General features: G+C 36.2%; 1 protein-coding gene across 6 annotated transcripts in view; it reads right to left on the reverse strand.

The window, feature by feature from the left end:
- The window catches only part of LOC126967614 (dystonin), a 338,791-nt gene that overhangs the window by 222,453 nt on the left and 91,749 nt on the right, over positions 1 to 24,589 (reverse strand). For 5 of the 6 annotated variants that reach the window (XM_050812167.1, XM_050812166.1, XM_050812165.1 and 2 more), the window contains exon 1: positions 17,866 to 17,953. The exons of the other annotated variant lie outside the window; for it this stretch is intronic. The gene's annotated coding sequence lies outside the window, so the exon portion shown is untranslated. Of the gene's footprint in view, positions 1 to 17,865; positions 17,954 to 24,589 lie in introns of those variants that run through there. 6 annotated transcript variants of the gene reach the window in all.

Raw genomic sequence — 24,589 nt, forward strand, 5'->3', positions numbered from 1 at the left:
TGTCGCTTCGATTTTGTTTTCAAACTCTGCATCAAACATCACCTCTCCCTATTGACGCACAAAATAATATGTTAATTAACTTGTAAGCTTTGGTTAAATAGCTCTTGTACCTAATCATCATTACATTGCTGAAAATTTCATATTATTCTCTTTAATTTCTAACGTTTTAGATATTTCTACCGCCTGCAGACAGCACACATATATTTTTATTTATTTATGGTTTTAGTATCGACGCTATAACTGATAGATTCAGATACTACATTAAGAAAACAGATCTTATACAAATCTACAGTAGCCAGTAGCGATTGTTTACAATTTGCAGTTGACCAATTACTATATTTTCTGCTAATAACTTAACCAATGAGCATTCAGTAACCCAAGACCGCTAACCACAGTTGTTTAACAAAATTGATTAACAGGTGTCTACTGTTTCATAAGTTCGATGGATTTATGCGAATGGCGTCTCCGCTTTGTTAAATACTGTAAGTTAACAATTACTTTTAAGCGTAGTTCAACGAGTATGCGACAGTCCGTGTTTGCACAATATTTAAATATTAACTCGTCATAAATACATATTCCTAGTGGCTGTTTGTAATGTGGTTAATTACTTTGTTACCGCCTCGCTCATAAATAGTGCAAATAATTGCAATTACTGAGTTTTCCTTCTTAACTCTGCTACGGTATATTAAATACGATTATTTATTTTTCTGTTTTTTTTTTTTAATTTGCTTAGAATAAAAATTGCATGTAATTTAAAGGACAAAGGGTCAAGTGTGAGTCTGCCTGTGTACTCAGTGTACAGTTTACAACATTATATACATTTTAAATAATTTGTAGAAGAAACATAAGAGGGTGTTTCTTCTTTCAGCACCAAAAATATATATTTAACTGACATGAAATTGTCTTCTAAATCTTGTTGAAATTATTTCATAGCTACAAGACACTTAAGTTTTACTAAAACTCCACGTCTGCCGTCAATAAAAAAACTATTAAAATGACCAAGTAAAAAATAGACAGAGCGAACATAAAAACATTATGGCATGTTATTTTTATATAAAATAAATATTATTGCAGGTGGTATAACAAACGTCTCAAACAATAGTTTTCTCATATCCTGTATTGTAAGTATACATATCCACATTCACTTTCCACACTTCGATGCTTTGAAAAAAAGAACGCTGCGCGATCAGTAGGTATTACTTGTAGGCATACTATAAATAATACTAAAAACTTCAAGAGAAAAAATACTTTTTTTATGTTATTAGATACATTGTAAGATGGTATCGAAGCCTCGAGAGGCGAGTTCGATTTGCGCTTGCCCGGTTTTATTTTATTACACGCTTTTTATTAGCTTCACCTGTATGTATGTTTGTTTGTAGCCGACTCATTTGGGAGCGGTTTTGACCCACTTTAAACAGCCAGATTTCATTCAAAATTCGTAGATTTATCGAGGACCAATGACAATATATTAATTTGATAAAATTATTAAATTTTTCAAATTGCAAAATAAGATTTTTATTAATTTATAACTGATTCAGCTATCGTCTATAAGGCAGGAATTGATGTCAATTTTGAATTACAAAATAAATTTTCTATTTTATAGTTCAGTTTTTAGTTTTTTCTTAACTACTATTTTATTACACGACGAGCACTGTCTATACTCTATGTGATCTGAATCGAAACGCAATACAGAACACATCGTACTGCGCTCGTCAGTCTGACATTTAAGATGTAATGTCGCATATGACATAGTACCACCTTCAAATAGAAAGAAGAACAGCGCAACTACAGTTCTACATTACTTCATAGACTTATGACTCTGTCTATGTAATGTAAATCTAGGCGTGTACACACACTGTTCCCAAAGTAACGAGAGACCTGCGCCTGCGCGGGCTCGGTGACGGCAACAATCAAACAACGCAGAGGTGAACGAACCAACTCCTATTACTCACGTAACCAAATATTTTACTGACATGACATTGTCTTCTGTATCTCGTTGAAATTATTTCATAGAATCGAACATGAGTCAAAATAGGATTGATTTAAGAGCCACTTTAGGATGTAACAATTTGTTTTGGCTGTAAAAAGATCTTTGAAATTTAAATATTATTTATTGAAATAGTTTGGAATTACCAGTGGGAGGCTCCTTTGCACAGGAAGCTAGATTATGGGAACCACAATAGCTATTTCTGCGGTGAAGCAGTGATGTGTAATCATTTCTGTGTTTCGGTCTGAAGGGTAATCTAAACGAGACCTAACATCTTATGTCTCAAGGTGACCATTAATCATTATTAATTATGTGTGGCGTTTCTCCGAATTTTCAATGAACTCACAACTAAACAATGGAATTACCTTCCTTGCGCAGTATTTCCAGGACGATGCCTATCTAAAATATCGGCAACGCTTTTGTGATTGCTCAGCTCCGGTTCGCAAGAGAGTATTGACGGCGCGGCCGGTGATCACTTAATATCAGTTGCGTCGTATGATAATTTGTCCTCCTTTTTTTTATTAAAAATAAGGGACGAGACGAGCAGGACGATGGAAATTGATTACATCTTACTCATTAAAATGCAGTGCCGCTCGGGATTCTTTAAAAACCAAAAAAATCTGACTACAACTGCGCTCGTCACCTTGAGACATAAGATGTAGAGTCTCATTTGCCCAGTAATTTCAATTATAGATAAATAAATCGATATCTTGACTCCGTGCTAGTACTAGCCGACGGTTCAGAATACTTCCTCTGGTGTGACCATCTTTAGCCTTACCCTTTTTATAAAATAAAACCATAATTTTGTATGTCTGTACCTACCACGTACGAGCTTCGCATGTCAAATAACGGTATGCTCTTGGCGAGGCGGTCAGCGGTCATATAAATTGGTTTACGAAGCAATTGTTCTCGAATCGGTTTCTCACACGCACTCGTTAAGAGTTAACTGACATGTTTTATTGTTAAATTAATTTTATTTCGCTAACAGTATTTCATTGGAGTTCAACAGACAGAAATTACTCGTGTATTCAAATTTTCAATTCAAATATTTTTATTCAAAATAAATTTTATAGAAGAGGGGACAAACGAGCGTACGGGTCAAATGATGTAAAGTGATCACCGCCGCCCATATTCTCTTGCAACAGCAGAGGAATAACAGGAACGTTGCCGGCCCGTTAGAAAAGTGTACGCGCTTTTTTTGAATTTACCCATGTCGTATCGTCCTGGAAACACCGCATAAGGAAACTCATTCCACAGCTTGGTACGTGAAAGAAAGTTCCAAACGTTAAACGAAAGTTGAAAACCCCACTATAGAACGCCACACACCCAAATGGGCATGATATCCTACTTTGTGGCTGTCTTCAAAAATATATGCCACAATCTGGGAAAAAGGGGAATAGAAATATTTTACTTTTTTAGATTCACTATATATACATTTTTACTATAGGCATCAGATGTACATGGATTACCAACAAACAAATCAAGCCTCCCAGAGAGGTAAGCGGAGGTCCTGGTTTTCTTCACAGGCAACAACCGTTTCACACAAACTCTCGACTTATTCTTTTAATCGTGACTTGGCCCCATTTTAGTAAACCCCGATAATATGATGTTTAATATTCAATAGATAACATTAAACATTAACGCAAAAAGAATCGTATTTTTATATAGTTTGTCACATCCATTAATTGAATAAGTATTATTATTCCCATGCAAAGTTCTCAGTCAACATAATTTTATAAGCTTGAATTATTGTTTGAAAAGGAAAGTTCTCAGTTTTGCGAAGAGCAAATAAGGTAGATATGTCACCTACATGCAAAAAAGTGTTACAATATGCGCGAATGATTTGTTCACATACATATTATGTATGTAGAAGATGTAGACGAAACTAATGAAAAACATTTCCACCTACACACCTACAATAATATTAACGGAAACAGTTATCAGTACCTAGAAACTATAATTGAAATAATCTTATAAATAATATTCTCGTGTCGCGGTGTTTGTAGTTAAATTCCTGTAGATCTGAGAACAAGGTCTATTTTTCATCCCCCTAAATGTTAAGTCCACCCCATTTTTTTTTTATCTTATTCAGCATTGAAATAATACATACAACTTCACATTTTCGCCCTTCTACGATCTACAACTACTTTTTTATTGTAATTTTTATATTATTCTGTTCTATCCACTAACCCTATAGGTTGCAAGTTGGCAATCGAATACAATAATTGTAGTACGATAAATTTTATATATCTACGACATATGTATTTGGTAGTTCTGAGAATCGGTTGTCATCTATTTTATATACCGCAAAAATTTTAATTATTGAATTTTTATTCAGCTAGTTTTTATATATAATTAATGACAATTTTTCATAATTCCTTATAAATAAGTATTCTAAAACCGTGCTTTATTTAAATATGACTAACTATTATTATATCTTCAGATCACGCGCGTTTTGATAACGCTCCGTCTATGCGTTATATATTAAAAGGTGTAAAGAGAAGGACGCCGCAGGGCCTCGACAGGAATGTCCACAAATAAACCGCGCGGAATGTGACCGGGACGGGTGGTAACTGGCGCGGGGACCAGCTCTCTAACGGTACACCTCACTTGTACTGTACACCAAGTACTGACCACACTCGCAGCCTGATTCAGACACACTGAGAGTATTAACTCACAAATCCTTGTTGATTAAATGAGCTAGTTGATCGCGAGTCAAGTGTCTGCCAACGGGGCAACTAGTGCAACTTCGACAGACATTGCAATTTATTGCAGATTTTTAATTTTATTTAATATATTTTTCTTTTACAAATTAAAATCATTAACAAAATTTATGAACAATTAATGAATAACAAATTGTTTAGATTTGAAAGAGCGACATCTCAAGTCAATTTCCGAATATGCAATTATTGAGGTTAAGCAGGTTATCAATTGTACAAAGTAGATCCTGTAGATGGAGCCACAACCTGAGAGTTGAATCAATAACTTACTTCCCTTGTTTGTTTTTTTTTGTATAAGTTTGGAGTCGAAGATCGTCTATAATACATGGTCTATTTTTGTGATCGAGCGTACGACCTCAGATTCTATACCGTCGAAGATCTGGTAGTCTTTTATTACGTCTCAGACTAAGTTGCGTTGCTTTACCAAAGTAACGTGATTTAAAACCTCGAGATAGGTATTGATACTTTACTTTTAAGAGTCGCAGGATCATCATGAGTTTCAAGTGGGCAATATCCACTTTGTTAAATATTGGGACTATAAGACGCTCCACTTTTACACTAGCAGTGGCCTTAACCTCCAGTTCCACTCGAGAAAAAGAATGGAGCGCCCATCAGGGCTATTTCAAAAGTAAATTATATTTTAACGAATTTTTTACGCGCCTGTTCTCAGATCTGAGGCATAAATATTCGAATGGGTCGTAGTTTTTGACGTTGAATAAGTAATTTAAGTCCTATTTTGATTGATATATAATAAACCTCCTTCGCCAGAGGTGAACTTGTCTCAAAGTTGATCTTCCAAGAAAGAAAAAATTATCTGTGGAGTCTTCATGCGCTCTCGGGAATATTTACGAACGGAAATATCAAGTACCTAGGTATACTCTAACAAAAACCCACCAAAAAACCTAATACATTATGTAAAACAACATATCAAAGGACAGGTAATTACTGCCGCGCGGTTGTAACTCTCTTTTTAGAACCAAGATTGATTGCTCGCGCGTCGTCATTACACCCGATATCATAAAAACGTAAAATTGATTCGCGGCTAACTGTGATGTCGTGTGTTTTGGTCATCGCCGCAGCTGTATCTAAACCGTATTATACGCAATAGTGTTGCTCGGAAACACTCAGCACTTTCGAGTGCGTTATAGTTTGATAGCACGTAATGGATCTAAGGGTACAAAACACGATATGATCCCATTTCAAACATTAATTTTCACTAAGTATTTGAGTCGTGTTAATGACGAATGATTTTCATAAAATCTACAATTTCTTTTATAGCAAAGAACATTCCTAAAGAACAAGAAGACCATCGCTGCCCTTGCCTTCTTGAAACACATAAGTGCCCGGCCGGCCTTAAAGTAAAAGTTCATAATATACGAAATATTATGAACTTTTTTCCAAGTGTTTTTATAAAATTGTATCAAATTACATTACTAAAAAATCATCGCATGTTTAAGTTTTCGAGTGACATTCCTAATAAAATTTATTGAATTAGGCAATATTTTGCGGAAATCCATAATTACAAGAATTTGGCGAGTCAACATCACCTGAGGATGCCTCGTGTAGAATCGAAACACGTGTCGAATTGATTGAAGACAAATTTACACTCAAGACAACACAAAAAAATTGGATATTCCTACTTAAGTTTTGGCATAAACATTTTTTTTATGGAAAAGGACAAACAGCGTATGGGTCACCTGGTGTTAAGTGATCACCGCCGCCCACATTCTCTTGCAACACCAGAGGAATCACAGGAGCGTTGCTAGCTTAAGGTACGTGTAATTAAGCAATTAAGTAACAAACAAAAGCAGTAACAGCAGCTTAACAAAATTAACAAGTGCTTAAGTAGAGCGAGATAAGAGGGCGTTGTACAACAATCGATACAATATACTCAGAGGCATTTCCGTCTGTTTGTCCGCAGGTGTTCGTTTTGCTCTACCGCACTCGACAACCTGTGTAGAGATCTAACTCAACTTGTAGGTTATTCAATTTACAGAAGGTTATCACTATTAGCACAAATATAAGTATGTACTTATTTTGATATGACTACATCTATCAGCTACCAGGGCACCAGAAGTAGAGAGCAGTCGTAAATCCATCGCGCGTAACTATGAAAAGGTACGGTAACTAGCAAATCACACGACCCAACAATGTAACTTTGAATACACTATTTCACCTTTCTCTCATACAAATGTACCGTCAACAAAAAAATTACATATAATGTGTTTATTGAAAATGTATTTCGTGATAAACTGCCTGTTGAAACCTGTGTGATTAATTCAAACAAGAAAAACCCTATAAGGGCTACATATAAAGCTAAAAACTACTATATTTTTATTGTAATTTGACGGAACTTCGAGACACACTCAATCGTACACAGGTTGATGTCAGTTTAAGCAAGACCACCGAAAAATCTCTCTCAGAATATTTTTTGTGGTCTTTTTATAAAATACAATTGATATAATATACAATATTGTATTTGAGTCATTGCTATAATATAATCATAATTTAGTCACAGGCTGTCTGATGGTTCACATTACAATGTATATGGCGACCGTACACCGAGCCCGGAGCTAAGAAAGTAGAGGTAAGATAGAGGCCGGCCGGTGTTATTATTGTAAATATTGTCAGAACCAACACTGCACTTATAATGCAACGCATTTCGTTACGAGGGCCTAGCTTGCTCCGATATCTGATCCACTTATAACAGTAAATTCAACTTTGATACAATGGGATAAAGATTTAAATCAATAACTGTGTTCGAATTAGGACATAACGCCATATTCAACGTCAGATTTGACAGTTCGATGTTTACATACCAATATTCATTTACAATGTGAATAAATATATATAACTGCTTAGGGTTGACTAGCTGACCCGACAGACGCTGTTCTGTAGATAATAACAAAAAAAAAGTTTTATATGAATTTGCCAATAATATTTTAAAACATCAAGAATTATTTCGTAAAAAATGCTCCCTGTTGTAATAATAAAATTGTTTCACAGCGGAACTGTCAAACCGTGCGTCAATAAATTCTCTCATAGAAAATATGTCCATACAAAACAAAAATTGGAAATAAAAATAATTATGGCTCCCAAATCGAAATAAACACAATCCTATCTCTAAGTTGGACCAAACTGCACTCCATCCCCATTAAAATCCGTGCATTAGTTTAGGAGTCCATCGCGGACAAACAACGTGTCACGTAATTTATATATATTAAGATTAGCGATGAGAATTCCGACGGATACCTTTGAAACCTTTCCTTATGATCTGCCCTTTTATTTCATTTCTAAATATCTCATTTAATGACGAAAATACGATATGCGAAAAGTATAGATGCCATTTAACGATGTTTTCCAACACGGCGTAGACCGTAAGTAAATACTTTTGGGAGAGCAGAAAGCTACAACGAATAACTATTTAAAATGTATTACTTTTTATTGCTGAATTATTCAAAAATACAGATGACAAAATTCAGCACTAAACGAAGAAGGATGTTTCATGAATAAAAAAAAGCAAATATAACATTATTATTGAAGTGAAAACTTCTTTAGCGGCGTTGAGCACTTTTCTTGTGATGGGTATAAAATGTTAAACTCGCGTCAGGACACGTGACCTGATGGAAATTTCGAAGGAAAGTCGTTGAAATTATGGATGAAAGTTGATTTTTCTGAAAGTTAAGTTTTTAACGTAAAATAATTAAGATTTCTGAAGTGTTTTTTTATGTAATATAAATTGTCATTTTTGCATAGGATAAATGAATATTTTATGAGTATTTAACCACATAAATGCTAGTACTTTTATACTGATAAATAAAGCAATTTGTGCGAGATTTTTTCCAAATTTTCGAAAATGCACAACGTTAAATTTATTTTTTCACTTCAGCCGGCACTCCCGGAGTGCAACCCGTATTTTTTTTTAATTATGCGTGACATAATTTAGTGTAATAAGAAAAGAAGAGGTAGGTACTTTTAAGTCATTGTATGGTTACGTGATATTTAAAAGCTGAATATAATACGCTCATCTCCAGCAGTTATCATTATGAATGACAGCCAGTGGACAAAGATAAGATTTCCTATCATTACTGTAAGATAGATAGGACGACCAGGTTCCGAAAGTACTAAATATATTCATGGAATTGAAGTACCGGAATAATGCAAATGAAGGAACAGTAAGAAAAATAAGGCCTAAATAGACAACTGTCACTAGATATTTGTGTTTTAGCTGGGGCGTGCATTGGTTTTCTAGCAAGGGAGGCACTGTGGATCTAACTAGTCGTAGTTTAGCTTTGGAATATGAAAAGATTGCTTTTAAACGGAAAGAGGTCCCACGAGATGGGGAGAGGTGAGGCAACTGCCCATGGACATCCGCAACATTAGGTGTCAAGAGATGCGTTGCCGGCGTTTAAGGTGGGAGGGAGTATGCTCTTTTATTGAAGGTCCCTAAGTCGTATCGTTTCGGGAAAACCGCAGCCGCAGGTAATTGATTTATAATTTCAACGACGTCAACGTGATGCGGGTGGTACTTTACACGTAATGTCCGGTGGTGGAATTCGGCCGCTGGAATCAACCCGAACAGCTCCTCTGAGCACACCCCGTGATAAATGCGGCAGCAGATGTATAGCGAACCCACATGATCAAGCCGATCGGAGATGATTTGATCGTCGATTATTCGAGCCGCTCTTTGTTGTAGGCTTACCGTAGGTATTTAGTATATAGCTTAAGGAAAAATTTTATGAGTTCAATAGAAGTTTAGATATTTAATAACGGAACCAAATTAAAGTATCCAAATTAACTTTAACACTAGTGCTATATTTATTTAGGTTCATATCTCGTTATGTGCTCGAGATGCGCTATGCACGCCCCTGTGTTTTATTATAGTTGAAATACAGACGCAATAATAATAACACTTTAAGTTGTCGTTGAGTTTCTTGTATGTTCTTCTCACGAGCTCAACTTTTTACGGACATCTGTAAACTTCAGTAATTTTAAAGAATTTTTTATAGTGACGATTCAAAAGCGCTTAGATTTGAATAAAGTTTATTTAACTCTGACTTTAGTACACAAAGAATGGTCTGAATTTTGTTATTTTCTGTAAATAATAATGATTTTTATAACAATATATTAATTTTAAATGACTCATTTGTATAAAATTGATTTTTATTGATTCGTAATGAAGAATATAAATAATATATGTACCTACTTGTATTGTGATTCGGTTTGACAGATGTAGCCCGTGTATCTATGCGACATACCGTTTAAGTATTAGGATGACGGACGCAGAGCGAAGTGGTCAGGGCCCTTTCTCATTACACTACGCTACGTCATAGATGATTGTGTCACTGTACTGGGTTACTTTCTCGTTTCGTAATGTATGCTTAGCACCACAGTGCAGAAGTGAAAACTTCATAAAGGCGAGGTTAATAATACTAATTATAACTAGGCTTACACGAGCGAGCGTTACACAGCCGAGCGTGACGGCTCAGCCCAATTCAATGCCCATACAGAATTTCTCAAAGCAGCGCCTAAATGAGTTTTAAATTCCACAATTTTTACGAAGCTCTACCGATCGTTCCTCGAGATATATATTCGCAATAACACCATGTTGGTCAATGGTGACATAAACGATTTTTCATTGAGAATTAAGTGTACGCGGGACGCGGTCTCGTACCTTTGATCTCTCTCAACGAGCACCAAAACCAGTGGCAACATTAAGGTCAAAGATGTAGGCTCCATCTTAAATATATCATGCTCGTCACACGTAGTAATTACATTACTTACTTTATAATTGTCTCTGTGAAAGCTTTTCGGTTTTACTCAACCGATTTGGAAAGTATTCTTACCATACACGATATGATTCGTCCATATTATATATAAATACTATTATAAAGAAGATACATTTGTATTGGGAGTAGGAACAGTAGATTTTTTTAAGGAAGAGGTGGAAAATGGTGATTTTAAGTGATCTCCGCCTCCAACATTCACTTGTAACACCAGAGGAATCACAGGAGCGTTGCCGGCCCATACCCATATCTTATCGTCCCGTAAACATCGCACAAGGAATCTCATTTAACGGCGTAGTTGTACGTGGAAGAAAGTTCCAGATGGTGGGGATGCTATCCTAATTTTGTGGCGTGTCGTGCCAACGTGGAATTCGGCAGCAGGAGTCAGGTGAAACAACTCTTCGGAACATTCCTTTTGATACATGCGATAGAAGGCACAAAAAAATGAAGCGACGTCTCTAGGCAACGCCAAGTTATCGAGCCGTTCACAGAGCACTGGATCTCCGACACTAAGAGAAACTATGCGTTGCCCGCGGTCATATGATTCGAACTGATACTAGCTAGGATACGCTAGACCAGAGATGACAGCAATATTCCATGTGTGGCCGGACCTGTGTTGTATTTGCATTTGCAATGCGTTCTGTATATATGACGCCCAGCTTCTTGGAAGCCAATTTGGCTTTGCTTTCCAGACGAACGCGGAATTGGCAATCGTACGAAATTTAGAGACCCAGTATTCCGATTCAAGGCGAGGCTTTAAGAGAAGTGTTGTCGAAGAGTGGTGAAACGACAAATGGATTTTAATGGCAAACACGCAAACTTGAGTCTTCTGGCTGTTAAATAGGACAAGGTTCATTTAACCCCATTACGCAATCTTCTTTAAAGAGGACTCGATAGAAGATACAAGTTTCTTCCGGCAGAGAAGATATTTGTTTATAAAATGGGGGCAATATGTGCATTTCACACATGAAATATATTTTTTCCTCCCAGATGTCATCATGACACGGGTAGCTACAAAGACAGCCCGTTCACCTTAAGGCCAGTTATTCTCTTCTGGTGTTGCAAAATGATTTATTTCAGTTTTTTTTTTGAATTCCCGTGGATTTATCGCGTATTTGTAGTCGTTAAATCAATCACCTGGGACGATATAATCGATTCACTGTTCGTGGAAATTGTCTCCAGTGAAGTATTGATATTGAATTGTAAATCGTGACCTGAACGTCGGTCGTTCAAAGAATTAACTCGATATTATAATATACTAGCTGACCCGGCAAACGTTGTTTTGCCATATAAATTATTTTTAGAGTTAGACCGTTGGTTGGACATTGCAACATTACTTTATCTTTCTAAAATAAACGTAGCCTAAGTTACTCCTTATTACATCAGCTACCTGCTAATAAAAGTCCCGTTTAAATCGGTCGGAACTAACAGACAGACAGACAGACAAGAATTGTAAAAAATGTTATTTTGGTGTATGTAAAGTACATGTATTTATATACATGTAGTAAAAAACGGTTATTTCAATATTACAAACAGAGACTCCAATTTTATTTCTATGTATAGATTCATTGGATTTTATAAAAAGTAACCTTTGTCTGAGAACGAGTCAATCCCACACCTACCGTACTTTCTTTAGTTCAGGTATGTGAAAATTATATGATCTAAAACACTAATAGAGTAACTTAACAGTATTTTAACATATGCCAGGCATACATACTCATTAACATAACACAAATGCTTTCCATTAAGTGTACTAAACAGATTGATGGAAAACCAAAACAATAAAACTCGGGCGTTTCTGGTCACTGCCACAATCAGTCACCTCAAAATATAATACGTTGGAGAAAAAAAAAAAGTTTTTACTCTAATCTAATGTATAAAATTCTCACGTCGCGGTGTTTGTAGTTAAACTCCTTCGAAACGGCTTGATCGATTCTCATGCAATTTGGAGTGCATATTGGGTAGGTCTGAGAATCGGGCAACATCTATTTTTCATCCCCCTAAATGTTAAGGGTCCACGCCAATTTTTTTTTATTTGTTTGATTATGAGTCAGCATTAAAAAATGCATACAACTTCAAATTTTCACCCATCTACGATCAACAGTTACTTTTGTATCGCGATTTTAAAGTCGGCAATACAACGTTTGCTGGGTCAGCTAGTTATATTCTATACTATTTATTAATCCAGGACTCTCCCTAGGATCATTAATACTCTAGTTTTTCCAGATGACATTGACAACCCTAGCAACAGGCCACCTGAGAGTGACTACAGTCCATACTCTCTTGCGATACTAGAGGAATCACAAGATAGTTGCTAGCTAGCCACACATCCTGATTCACATGAAAAAACTTTATTATTATCATTCCATTATGATTATAAATTTGCATGTGTGATAAGTGATAACACAAAGTCTACCAGATATTATGTAAAAAATACAATTTACGTCACTGATAAGGGATGATAACAAAAAGGCTTACGTGGTGTTGAGTGCATTCTACTTTACATTGACTGACGAGAACGGAGCACACTGGTCATTACCACCGCGTATCCTATCTTGCAAACCAGAGGAATCATTGATGGAAGTTGACTCACGCCCGAACTAAGAATGGTAGAGCGCCGATCGAAAGTAACACGAAGTTTTTTTAAAGGTAAAGAACGATTACTTGGTGTTAAGTGATCACCACGGCCCACATTATCTTGCAACACCAGAGGAATCACAGGTTGCCGGCCTTTAAGAAAGGTGTACGCACTTTTAATGAAGGTACCCATGTCGTATCGTCCCGGAAATACCGCACCAGGAAGCTCATTCCACAGCTTTGTAGTCCGTGGAACAAAGAAGTAATGCAAAAATTAGTTCTAAGTTTATTAAATATTTCACACATCCAGAGACGTAAATATAATCATGCAGCGTTCCTGCTAGCTGGGATTGCACCCCAGACCGCAAACCAACCTATAAGTTGTGTAATAACCAGGTAAAGATTTTTAAATAGACCTACATATTCGAAAAGGCATTCCTTAGACCTGAGAAAAACAGACGCCAGTACATGAGACTTTACCAGTGGGAGGCGCCTTTTCACAGGAAGCCGGCTAGATTATGGGTACCACAACGTCGACGTGAAGCAGTAGTGTGTAAATATTACTGTGTTTCGTTTTGATGGCCACCGCGGCCGTAGCTAGTGAAATTACTGGGCAAATAAGGTGACGAGCGCAATAGTTATAGGGCCGCTCAGAATTTTTCGGTTTTTCGAGAATCCTGAGCGGCACTGCATTGTAATGGGTAGGGCGTATCAGTTACCATCAGCTGAACGTCCTGATCGTCTCGTCCCTTATTTTCATAAAAAAAACACGCAAGAAATTGAGTGGGCCTTTTTATATATAAAATTGGATTACAATAAAAATAATTCAATAAATAGCCTGGCGGGGATCGCCCCATTCTCACGGTGAGATATCATTTAGAAAGTCATTTATGTTATAGTAACCTAAATTACCACACAAACATATTATTTCAAGAAGCAGCAGGATTATATTCAACATTAAACAAATAATCAAATGTTATCTTAGTAGCAAGGTCTATTAGAAAAATTCAGACAATTTAGAAAATAAAAACACTTAGGCTGAGAACTATAGACCATACTCAGACTTTTCGCAGACTTTACTTACGTAAAACCTAGCTGAGTGTGATAGCACGTGAACTTGGCTCTTGCATTGGGCTGTCTCAGCTTAAGGCGACACTAAATGCCAGCGACCTTGAGCGATATGAGTTCACGGCTGCCGGCCCGCCATATATGTGACAAAGCCAATATTTTCAAAATTCTTGCGTGGAAAACAGTTTATATGCTTACAATGCTCGTTATTCACTACTAATCTGAATAAATGAATCTACACAAAAAAGTACAAGCTATAAGAATAACTTTTCTGAGAGAAGTACCAAAAATATGCGTCACGCCATGCCAAAAAACTTGTTTAACTTCAAAGAAATGTGGTAGTTCAAAAAGGCTCGGCAGTGTTAACTATAACCAACAGCAAGCATTAGCAACCTACAAATAAGACTTAAGGATATGTGTAACAGGATTAAATAGTGTTCATAGCTCGAAATGCTATACTTTCACCACAAAACTTGTCTAAAAACACCATGTTTGCGTGTTTTCTGCTTACCCTTCGCATTAAGCTCAGCATAATTTTAGATGTCAATTAACTATAAACTCGTTATTGAAGTTTACTCTAAAGCTTTACGTAAATAAAGTCAGCAAAGTCTAAATACGCTCTTCTACTTCTCAGCCTTAGGATAGCATTACCCCCATCTCAGTTATCAACCAACCATTAACGGCCGTTCCCAATATACTATCTACAGATACAGATAAATTACTACCTTCTCCTGTCAGTAATTAGCTGTCAATAATCTGAAGCTCTCCCAATATATCATTCTTATCGCCTTATAGTGGGACGCGTGGATTGCAATTTCCATACTAACTTCTATCGCTGGTAAGCTATACGTCGTCCCATTAACGGGTCGCTCATTTACAAAATAAATGCTGAGAGATTTTTGACAGCCTTTAATAGTGTATCGTTTACCAAGGGGAGAAAAAAGAAAAATATTCCTACGAGGGTGCAATTTACGGTCACATTGATACCAGGTCATTTACCGAGAAGGGTTCTCAGTAACTTAAAGAAAATAATATCAAAAGAACGGCCCAAATCCAGTTTAATTCGGATTATTCTGGTTCGCGGAATTTTCGCAGTGAACCAAATTTTTCGCCTAAAAATAGATTTTTAATAATGTATCGTAAATTAAAGAATATCAAAAGAACGGCCCCAACCCAATTTAATCCGGATTATTCTGGTTCGCGGAATTTTTGCAGTGAACAAAATTTTTCGCCTAAAAATAGGATTTTAATAATGTATCGCAAATTAAAGAAAATATTAATATCAAAAGAACGGTAAACAAAATTTATCGCTAAAAAATAGGTTTTTAATAACATATCGTAAATTAAAGAAAATTATATCAAAAGAACGGCCCAAACCCAGTTTAATTCGGATTATTCTGGTGCGCAGAATTTTTGCAGTGAACATAATTTTTCGCCTAAAAATAGGTTTTTAATAATGTATCATTCAGCGTGTCGTGATAGACGGACGGACGGCTTGTTTGTACACACATTAGCATCATTATGGTGTTGTCGATAAATATATACTTGACGAATGATGTCATCATATTGTTTTATAGCTGAGTGATAACTTCAATGCGTATTATGGATACTTACAAACGTGTACAATTAAAAGCTCATAATTGTAAACGATATCAATACAGCCAGAAATCTAAAAATATATCGTTCAAAATGTTTGGCCTAAAGTATCCCCCAAAACCAAAGCTATCCACTTCTTACCAGTACGTATTATTATCACTAAATAATATTATAAATGTGAATGTTAGTTTGTTTGTTACGCTTTTACGCCGGACCTAAGAATCGATTTTGATGAAATTTACTACAGATATATAGACCTAGAGCTTGGGAAAGGACATAGGCTACATTTTATCCCGGTGAAATCCATGTTTCCCGCGGGATTTACGAAAAACTGAAATTCACGTCTATGAAATTACTATACCTAAGTAAGTTTAATCTGGCATAGCATATTCCTCGAAATAAGATTCATATAATATGTTGAGAACGGGAGCGAAAACGGAAACTGGAATAGGACATGAGATAATCTTCAATTCCAAACTTGCTTATTATTTTTAAAAACCCTTCATCTACGCGGACTAAGTCGCGCGCATCACCTACTACATAATATAAATCGCAAGTTTAATAACAAATGTTTGCTAATAATGACACAAAATCAATTTCCCAAACCTACAGTTTCAACAAAACAAAACAGCTGTAGGTACGTACCCACACGATAACATGTCTAAATATAAACATATGATTCAACGTTACGTTTTCACTTTCAGTCATTTGGTAACAACACTACGTGACAATATAGTTCACTAGACCACCATTACGAAAATCACTCGTTATTAGGTAATTATAGATAATGTCATTTACGTGCCCCATTATAAACCGGAGTGATTCGTTGTACCTAATTATGCTAATTAAAACCCATAGGAATATTATATAAGTCTTATCATTGGATCGAACCCATTGACCCCAGGGTCAGCTGTGAATTTTATGAGTCGTCTGAACAAATTTTTAGTGAGGCTTCATGCTGACAGACCCCACGTACCCGCCGTCATCTCCACTCACGGAAGAAATGTGTATCAATCACCAAGTGAGGCATATTTCCTCCGGTATTATATCCAATACCAGCTTAACCCAAATCATTTTCTTCAAAATTTCCATAAAATTCATTCTTAGTAGTGAGCGAGCGTCTACATCGCGAAATGAATAGCAGGTAAATATGTAATGCTAATTTCATAATACGATTGCATTTCAGACTTTATCAGATAAATGGAAAAGTGAATGAAAGTATTGGGTACTGGTTGACCTAGGAGTAGGTACATTGAACGATCAAACTGGTGATGCTCTTACTGAAAAAGCCAAGAAATAAAAGATATTATTCACCAGTGGGAGGCTTGTTCAACAAGATACTGACTAAGAGTGGAAAGAAACCACAGCGGCGGCATTTTCTGCCGTGAAGAGGTGTTTCGTTTCGGTTTCAAGGACGTCGTAGCTAAATTACTACTGGGCTAATGAAACTTATCCTCAGCGGCACTGTATTGTAATGCTCAGGACATTTTATCATGTCGTGCTCAGCTTTACGTCATGAGCATTAACATCTCTTTAGTTATTCTGATAAAAAAAAGTTACATGAAAGATTTATGAGTCTGAAGCCTGAGGAGGCAGGTACTACCTACATACATGTAAAAAAGTTATAAAGTTATCACAACTACACTACTAGTATCATTAATTTTTATTATTAAAAAAAACATATGTTTTATTCATGTACTATAATGCCATCGATAAAGGGGTCTATCTTAGCTGAACTGATACTATAACAGTACCTACATAGAAAATAAAAATATTGTTTACGTTTCAAAACAAGGCTGCATAAAATTGTTTGCAACAACAGGGTGACAGCCAAATCATAATTTAAACGGTACTTGCAAATAACCCATTACAATACCGTTTCAATCGCAAAAACCGATATCAGATCCCGATAGAGATATGTCTAAATATTTAGTACGGCGTTGATGTCTTTAAGAGCTTCGGTGCGTTGACCGTAACCTACATACATACCGCCAAAACTAACAACAACAAACTGAAATTTAGTTTAGGCACAATCGCAAAAGACAATTAACGTCACTGATGACGCAATACCCAAAACATTACTCATTTTAAAACCACGGTTTACGAACACAACACAACACAAGACACAAACTTTATCCGCGATGATGTTGACGCACGTACGACCACGGCGCCTTCTCTCGACCGACTGACTCGAAAACTCGCCGCAATCGCAAACTCGCCGCAATCGCAAACTCGCAAACAGGCTTGGCGCAAATGTGTGCGTGAGTGTGTTGTTGTACTTGTGAATGAATAAAGGTAACGTGGCTGTTGCGAATGAGTCAAGTTCGCTTGTAGGTAGACAAAATATGTTTTTTGACTTAAATGGTTGTATTTTACGACATTAGCCATCGCTCCTTAGCCCAAACTCAACGGATATTATCCTAATTCTAGGCTTCCTATATCTGACTTTTGAGGGAAGTCAGTCAGGACTTATCGTAATCTGTACTCGTGTAGGCGAATTATACAAGGCGCAATTTCGGCCTTACATTGAGTATTGTTCTCATCTCTGGGCAGACGCTTCCCAGTAGTCTCATTCCATTTGACCGAAGAAATGCTCAAACCATCTCCGATTAAGTCATCTCCGATAGACTTCAATCCATAGGGTTGCTAAGAGATGTGTGGTCTCTCAGCATATTCTACCGTATATATCACGATGAGTTTTCGGAGAGACGTTCTGGTTAATACCAGCAGCGAAACTTCATTACCGGACATCACGTGAATACGAAAGTTTTACCGTATCAAGTTGATGTCAGGCATTGCACAACTGCGCATTTCACAATAAACTTATTACCTCACACAGGCCCTTTAAGGAATCATCTGCCGAATTTCCGAACCGATACGACCTAGAGCATACTCCTACCTCAAAGACCTGTCAGCTATCACTTTACTGGTATTGCGGATAAACATGGGCGGCTAGTTTTCACTTTCAAACAGGAAGACCAGACCACTTGTTCGTTTGCTCCACACAAAAATTAAAACTGATAGTATCATACACTTAAATTTAACTGTTACCGTTTCCTATGTTAGTTTTATATTATATTATTTAGTATTTAAGATTTAAAAAAAAAATGTAAATATCCATTTTTTTGGAAGTTATGTTGAGTGTAAACTCTGCTAATTTATCTTAAATCAATTCGACATGTGTTTCGCCTCTACATGAGATATCCTGATGGGATGTTGACTCGCCAAATTTTAGCACGAGACAATCTCGTAAATTTGGATAATAAAGTAGATTATAAAAATGTATTAAAATAAGCAATTTATACTTAACCGCAGCAGTTTGTATGTGTATTAATTGCAAAGTAATCGAAAATAAATTTGCTACCAAAAATTGAATTGGAATTGTTACAATTCCACGCGGACAAAGTCGTGGGAAAAACTAGTTGTTTATAACTTTATACAATAATTGTTATTGTTAAGTAGGTATATTTGCGCCGGTTTTTCTCAGAATGGCTAAACAGACTGAATGCGGTTTTCACTAATGTGGCAAACTTCAAGGTTCACAATCTAAAACGTTAATAAAACGCCAAAATTCACGCAGTCGAAATCGCGGGCATCCTGTCGTATAAGTTCTCCTGCTTCTGTAGTCCGTGATGGTCAATAATGACCCACATAGAATACAGCAGATAGACCAGGCCGCAAGGTTAGTAGGTTAATGCAATAATATCCTTAACGTATCTCACCCTACCGAGAACTAATTGTAAAGTGGGCCAAACGTTGATTCAGCGAACATTTATTGGAATCGCACGGGCAATTGCAAATTAATTATTTAAAGCAGTACATAAGAAATGACTTTGACCTATTTCATGCCGCTGGCCAAAACCATATTGGATTGTGATGAGTGAAGACCTTATCAAGTACAGCCAGACGTGGAATAAAAATCCCTTCGCGGTGTTTCGAGATCGATAGATTCCTCTGGAGATGCAAGAGAGTCCCAGTAGGTTAGCGGTTACCACTTACCATCATGCCTTCCTTATGTCAAAAAAATAATAATGGGATTGCTTGCATAAGTGTAAATGGCATTTTTCTGGAGCGGTGTATATTGTACAGGAGCAAGGTCTTAGTGTCGAGTGGCGCGATTAGCGACACATATAGATCACGAGCAGCGTACGAATTATCGCGTATTTGCATTGAGCGTATGGTTGGCTGGGCAATTTTTTGTGAGGGAAAGTACATAATTACTTAGGAAATGTCAAAATATGCGTAAATTGGCTCTTACTTATATTACTTGGAGCTCCAAGCTTTCGCCAATGATATTGTTTTGTGAAAGGGCTTTGACATACAAACAGGCGGACATACTATAGGGGCTCTATTTCTTTGGAAGCTCGAAGAAGTTAGAGCTTTGACAAAAATAATATTAGTATTTTATTTATTACTCAGAATTTGGAACGAATCAAAAGATTGCTTAAAATTTTAATAATGTAGATGATTTACTAAAAGTGAATCCAACAGACGTCATCTAAATAAAAATATATATAATTATGATATTATTTACGAATTTGTCAAATCCAAGTTCGTTACGTCGACAGAGGGATAAATATCGATAGTCACGCGATTCACCCTCCAATCTCACCAAAAATGAAAGTTACACAATCCATGGCTTTTGTGTCGCAAGTTAAAACGTTAGTGAAGTGAATTTTTAGATACGTTCTAGAAAACTTAAATATCAACCAACAACACTATTGTTTTTTATCACATAAATAATAAATGGCAGACTGAATTTAATAATTTGTATAACAACAAACTGTCCTGCATTGGAACCCACCAAAATTATATTTTAACTGAATGCACCAAAGATGTCAATAAAAAAAGACCGACGAAATATCGATTCAAATGAAATTATTTTGCACGAAATATCAGTCGAATTGTAGTTGCTTTGAAAGCACGAGGAGACCCGCAGAACTGACTAATAAATTCAAATATTTTTATCCAAAATATGATATCATATATCCGAAAATATGATATCATATATCACACATCCGAAAAAATATGACTTAGACCTGAGAACGGTCGCAAGAAACTCTATATTATATAATAATATCGTACAATAAAATGTTATATTAATTGGCCTGAGGGCGGTCGCTCGATCCCCAATGTGGTATCATTAAGAGAGTCATTTATGTTAAAGTAAACTTTACCTTTTTCTTAACAATTCTTTTGAATTTCGTAGCACATTAATAATTGTTTTTCAGGGATCAAGTCGTTAAAGCATATATACGTCGCGCAACAAAAGATTTACTAACTCGACTTAACCGAGTATTAGGTATGATAAGTTTATGTTTGTTCCTGGTGTCAACTTTATGATTATCAAAGTTTCTAATAAAATCACTTAGTTACGTGAGTATCTACATACATAACATTATCAAGAATATATTGAGATGTAGCACCGGAATGCTCTACTCTAACTCGAATCTAATCCAATTTCCATACAAAATTGCTAATTTAGATTTTTTTGAAAACGGGCAAGCAGTTTCTAAGTTTTAGCGAGACTAACAGATTAACTGTTTTTCATGTATATGTTACTACTTTAGTTTTATCTAGGCCCTAATCAGTTCAAGGTTATTTTTAGGCAATATAATAAATCAGTACAGCCCAGGTTAAACTAGTTTCTCCAATGGGCCTTTGGACATACTCGTTTAGACTAAAAAAATCTGATTTGTAAGGAGGAAGAACTAGTATAGACTAGGCCAAACCAGTATATCCTGAGGTGTATTTATTCATGTTAGGCTCAACTAGTTCAGCCTGAGCTATAGGAGTCTGTAGCGGTTTATCCTATCGCCTAACGGCCGTTTTCAATAACCTATGTCGATAGGTATTGGATTATAACTATACTGGACATACCTATGGATAGATAAGATCTTGTCATCAAGCGGTGACAGCTATGTATCTGTAACTAGAGATACGTTATTGAAAACGGCCGTAAATGTTGAACTGATTTGGCCTGAGCAAAACTAGTTGGTCCTAAAATCGGCTTTGGCCTGTACCATATTCATAGATTGAGTTAAGTACTTTCAAGCATTCATAGAGATTTGTATATTCGTTCACCGTGAAAGTGAAACAACAAAACTCACTCTTGCATAATAATAACATTAAAATGGATTTCCTTTTAAATTTGTATAATGTAATTATCAGCTTTCTTTCTTACTTAGTTTAATAAATAATTATACAAAAATAATAAGTCATTTAAAAAAGTATTGCAAATGACGGAAATACTGAATAAAAACTTTAGTATTTTTTTACGAAGCACTTATGATAAATAGTAAAAGAAGTATTTAACTAATTTTATTTATATCAAATAATAGTATCAATGTCAATATAACAAAACCTGGAGTAAAATAAGAATTTTTTATTCAGCTCAGTGGTGAAAAAGGCTGTCAGCCTCTCAGATGACCCAAGTTCAACACCAACACAATGCGTAAAAACACTTTTCCACAAAAGTCGTTTTTCTTTAAGCTATTTAACTTAGTTAATGTTTTTACCTGCGTGTCAGTACTGTTAATATAAAATAAAAAACCTTTTCCCAGGAGAGTTTTTAGCTTTTTTCCAAAAAGAAAGAAGGAGAGAAAAGGAGCGTACGGGTCACCTGATGAAAAGTGATAACCGCCGTCAACACCATCTCCTACACCCGAGGAATCACAGGAGCGTTGCCGGCCTTTAAGGTATGTGTACCGCTTGTGTCGAGGGTGAGACCCTAAGGATATTGTATAATCCTGGGAACAAAATCATTCCAAGAAAGTTCTTTGAAAACTGTATTTTGCAGGTACGCCCCAACATTTCTCTTCAAAGTCACGTTAGTTTTTCATCCTTCCGCTGCTTCGGTTCCGAGACTATTGATTTGGTAATAGAATGGACTTATAAATTTCATTTTCTTACTTAAATATCTGAGCAAAGTCATAAATGACTTTTCATGGAGGTTCAAGATCGCCACGCTGGTAATTTAGGTTAGATTTTAGGCCTGCTCAAAAATGTATAGTTTCGTTTACTTACATATTTTTCTTTATTAGAATTTGAGGCCATGAAAACCGTAGTGACCTAATTACATTATTTACTAATAAGTCCCTAGACCGCAGCATTAACAAGTGTAAGATATGTAACATCTATTATTAACAATTCTCGCGTGACTAAGTCAACACTTTAAACTTAAATACATCTGTTTTCGTCGAAATAATTACGTCATCGAGGAAAATAATCGCGCTTTCTCATTAGCTCAACCCTTTACGAAGTAGCGGTAGATTCAATCAGAAAAAAAATTTTTTTTTTGACAATTATAAGTGTCATTTTCTTGACCTACATGAATAAAGTGATTTTGATTTGATTTGATTTATTATTTGTCTTTTATCTGATATATATCTACGAGTTTTTATTTAATTTATACATTGCTCTAATAGTTATGATTTTTTTAATGCTTACAACAGCTCCAACTTTTTTTATCGTCTTATTTATAGTAACTACATTTAAAAAAACGAAGTACCGTACTTGCAGCATCATTGAGGACGCCAATATTTACCTGAAAATAAAAATGAAATATTAACAATATGAAACAACTAACATTAGACATCATAGGAAACAGACGAATAAGACAGAATAGGAGGACAGACGGGCGAACGGAAATTACCTCCACCCAGTCATTAATTATGCTCCAGCAGAGGTGGTTTCGAAAAGGAAAAAAAAGTATGAAAGATAAAGGACGCCATCTTAGTGACGTCACAAGGACAATTCATAAACTACCAATCGAAAGATATTAATATATCAAGGTTCTGTCCGTGCGCGGTTGTTACAACACAAGACCGACGGCTCCTTGCTTATCTTTATATATATAATTCTTGTATGCGTGTGTATGTCACTGAACTCCTCCTAGACGGCTGGACCGATTTTATTGAAAATTTCTGTGTGTCTTCAGGTGGATTCGAGAATGGTTTAGATTCACAATTGAACTACCTCCTGAACGGCTGGACCGATTTTGATGAGCTTTTTGTGTGTTCCAGTGAATTTGAGATTGATGTGTGTCTTCGGGTGGATTCAAGAATGGTTTACATTCACAATTGAACTACCTCCAAAACGGCTAGACCGATTTTGATGATATTTTTGTGTGTTCCAGTGTATTTGAGATTCTCAATTCCGTCTGGACCGCTGGACCGTTTTTCATATTTAAGACGTGTGTCCGAAATTTCCGACAGGACAACGTCTGTTGGGTCCACTAGTTGGTTATAGAAAACGTGCAATAAAAGAAATCGTGGAAAAAGAAGGGTTCAATTGAATTTCAAAAAAGTGAAAATAAATTGGATCCGCGGCAGTACGTTGTTGATCAGCAACAAGTGATCCCCACGCTCGACTCAGCACACACCTTACTAAACTGACACGCTTACCTAAAATGATTGGTAACAGACAGATATACCTACAGTAAAATAATAAGGTATAAGAGTACAAATTTTTGAAAGAGGATGTTGTGACAAAGACTGAAAAAGGAATGCTGAAATGGTTTGGACACGTGAAGCGAATGAGTGAAGAAAGAATAACGCATCAAATATATAAGGCAAGTGTGTGTGGGCAAGTCGGTCGCGGGAGACCTCGTAGAACATTCGTCGACCAAATTGGGGACGTTTTGAGAATAGGAGAGGTCCGAAGCACCGGCAACCGGCGAGCATGTATGAAAAGAATAATGAATGTAGAGGAAGCGCGTGAGGTTCGTAAGGATAGAAGCAAATGGCATTCTGTTGTCTCTGCCTACCCCGACGGGAACAAGGCGTGAGTGTGTGTAAGAGTACAAATTTGATGTCTAGTAGATTTGAAAGAGCGACAGCTCAAATCAATTTCCT

This window comes from Leptidea sinapis, chromosome 13 (assembly GCF_905404315.1).
Source record: "Leptidea sinapis chromosome 13, ilLepSina1.1, whole genome shotgun sequence".
Taxonomy (NCBI): domain Eukaryota; kingdom Metazoa; phylum Arthropoda; class Insecta; order Lepidoptera; family Pieridae; genus Leptidea; species Leptidea sinapis.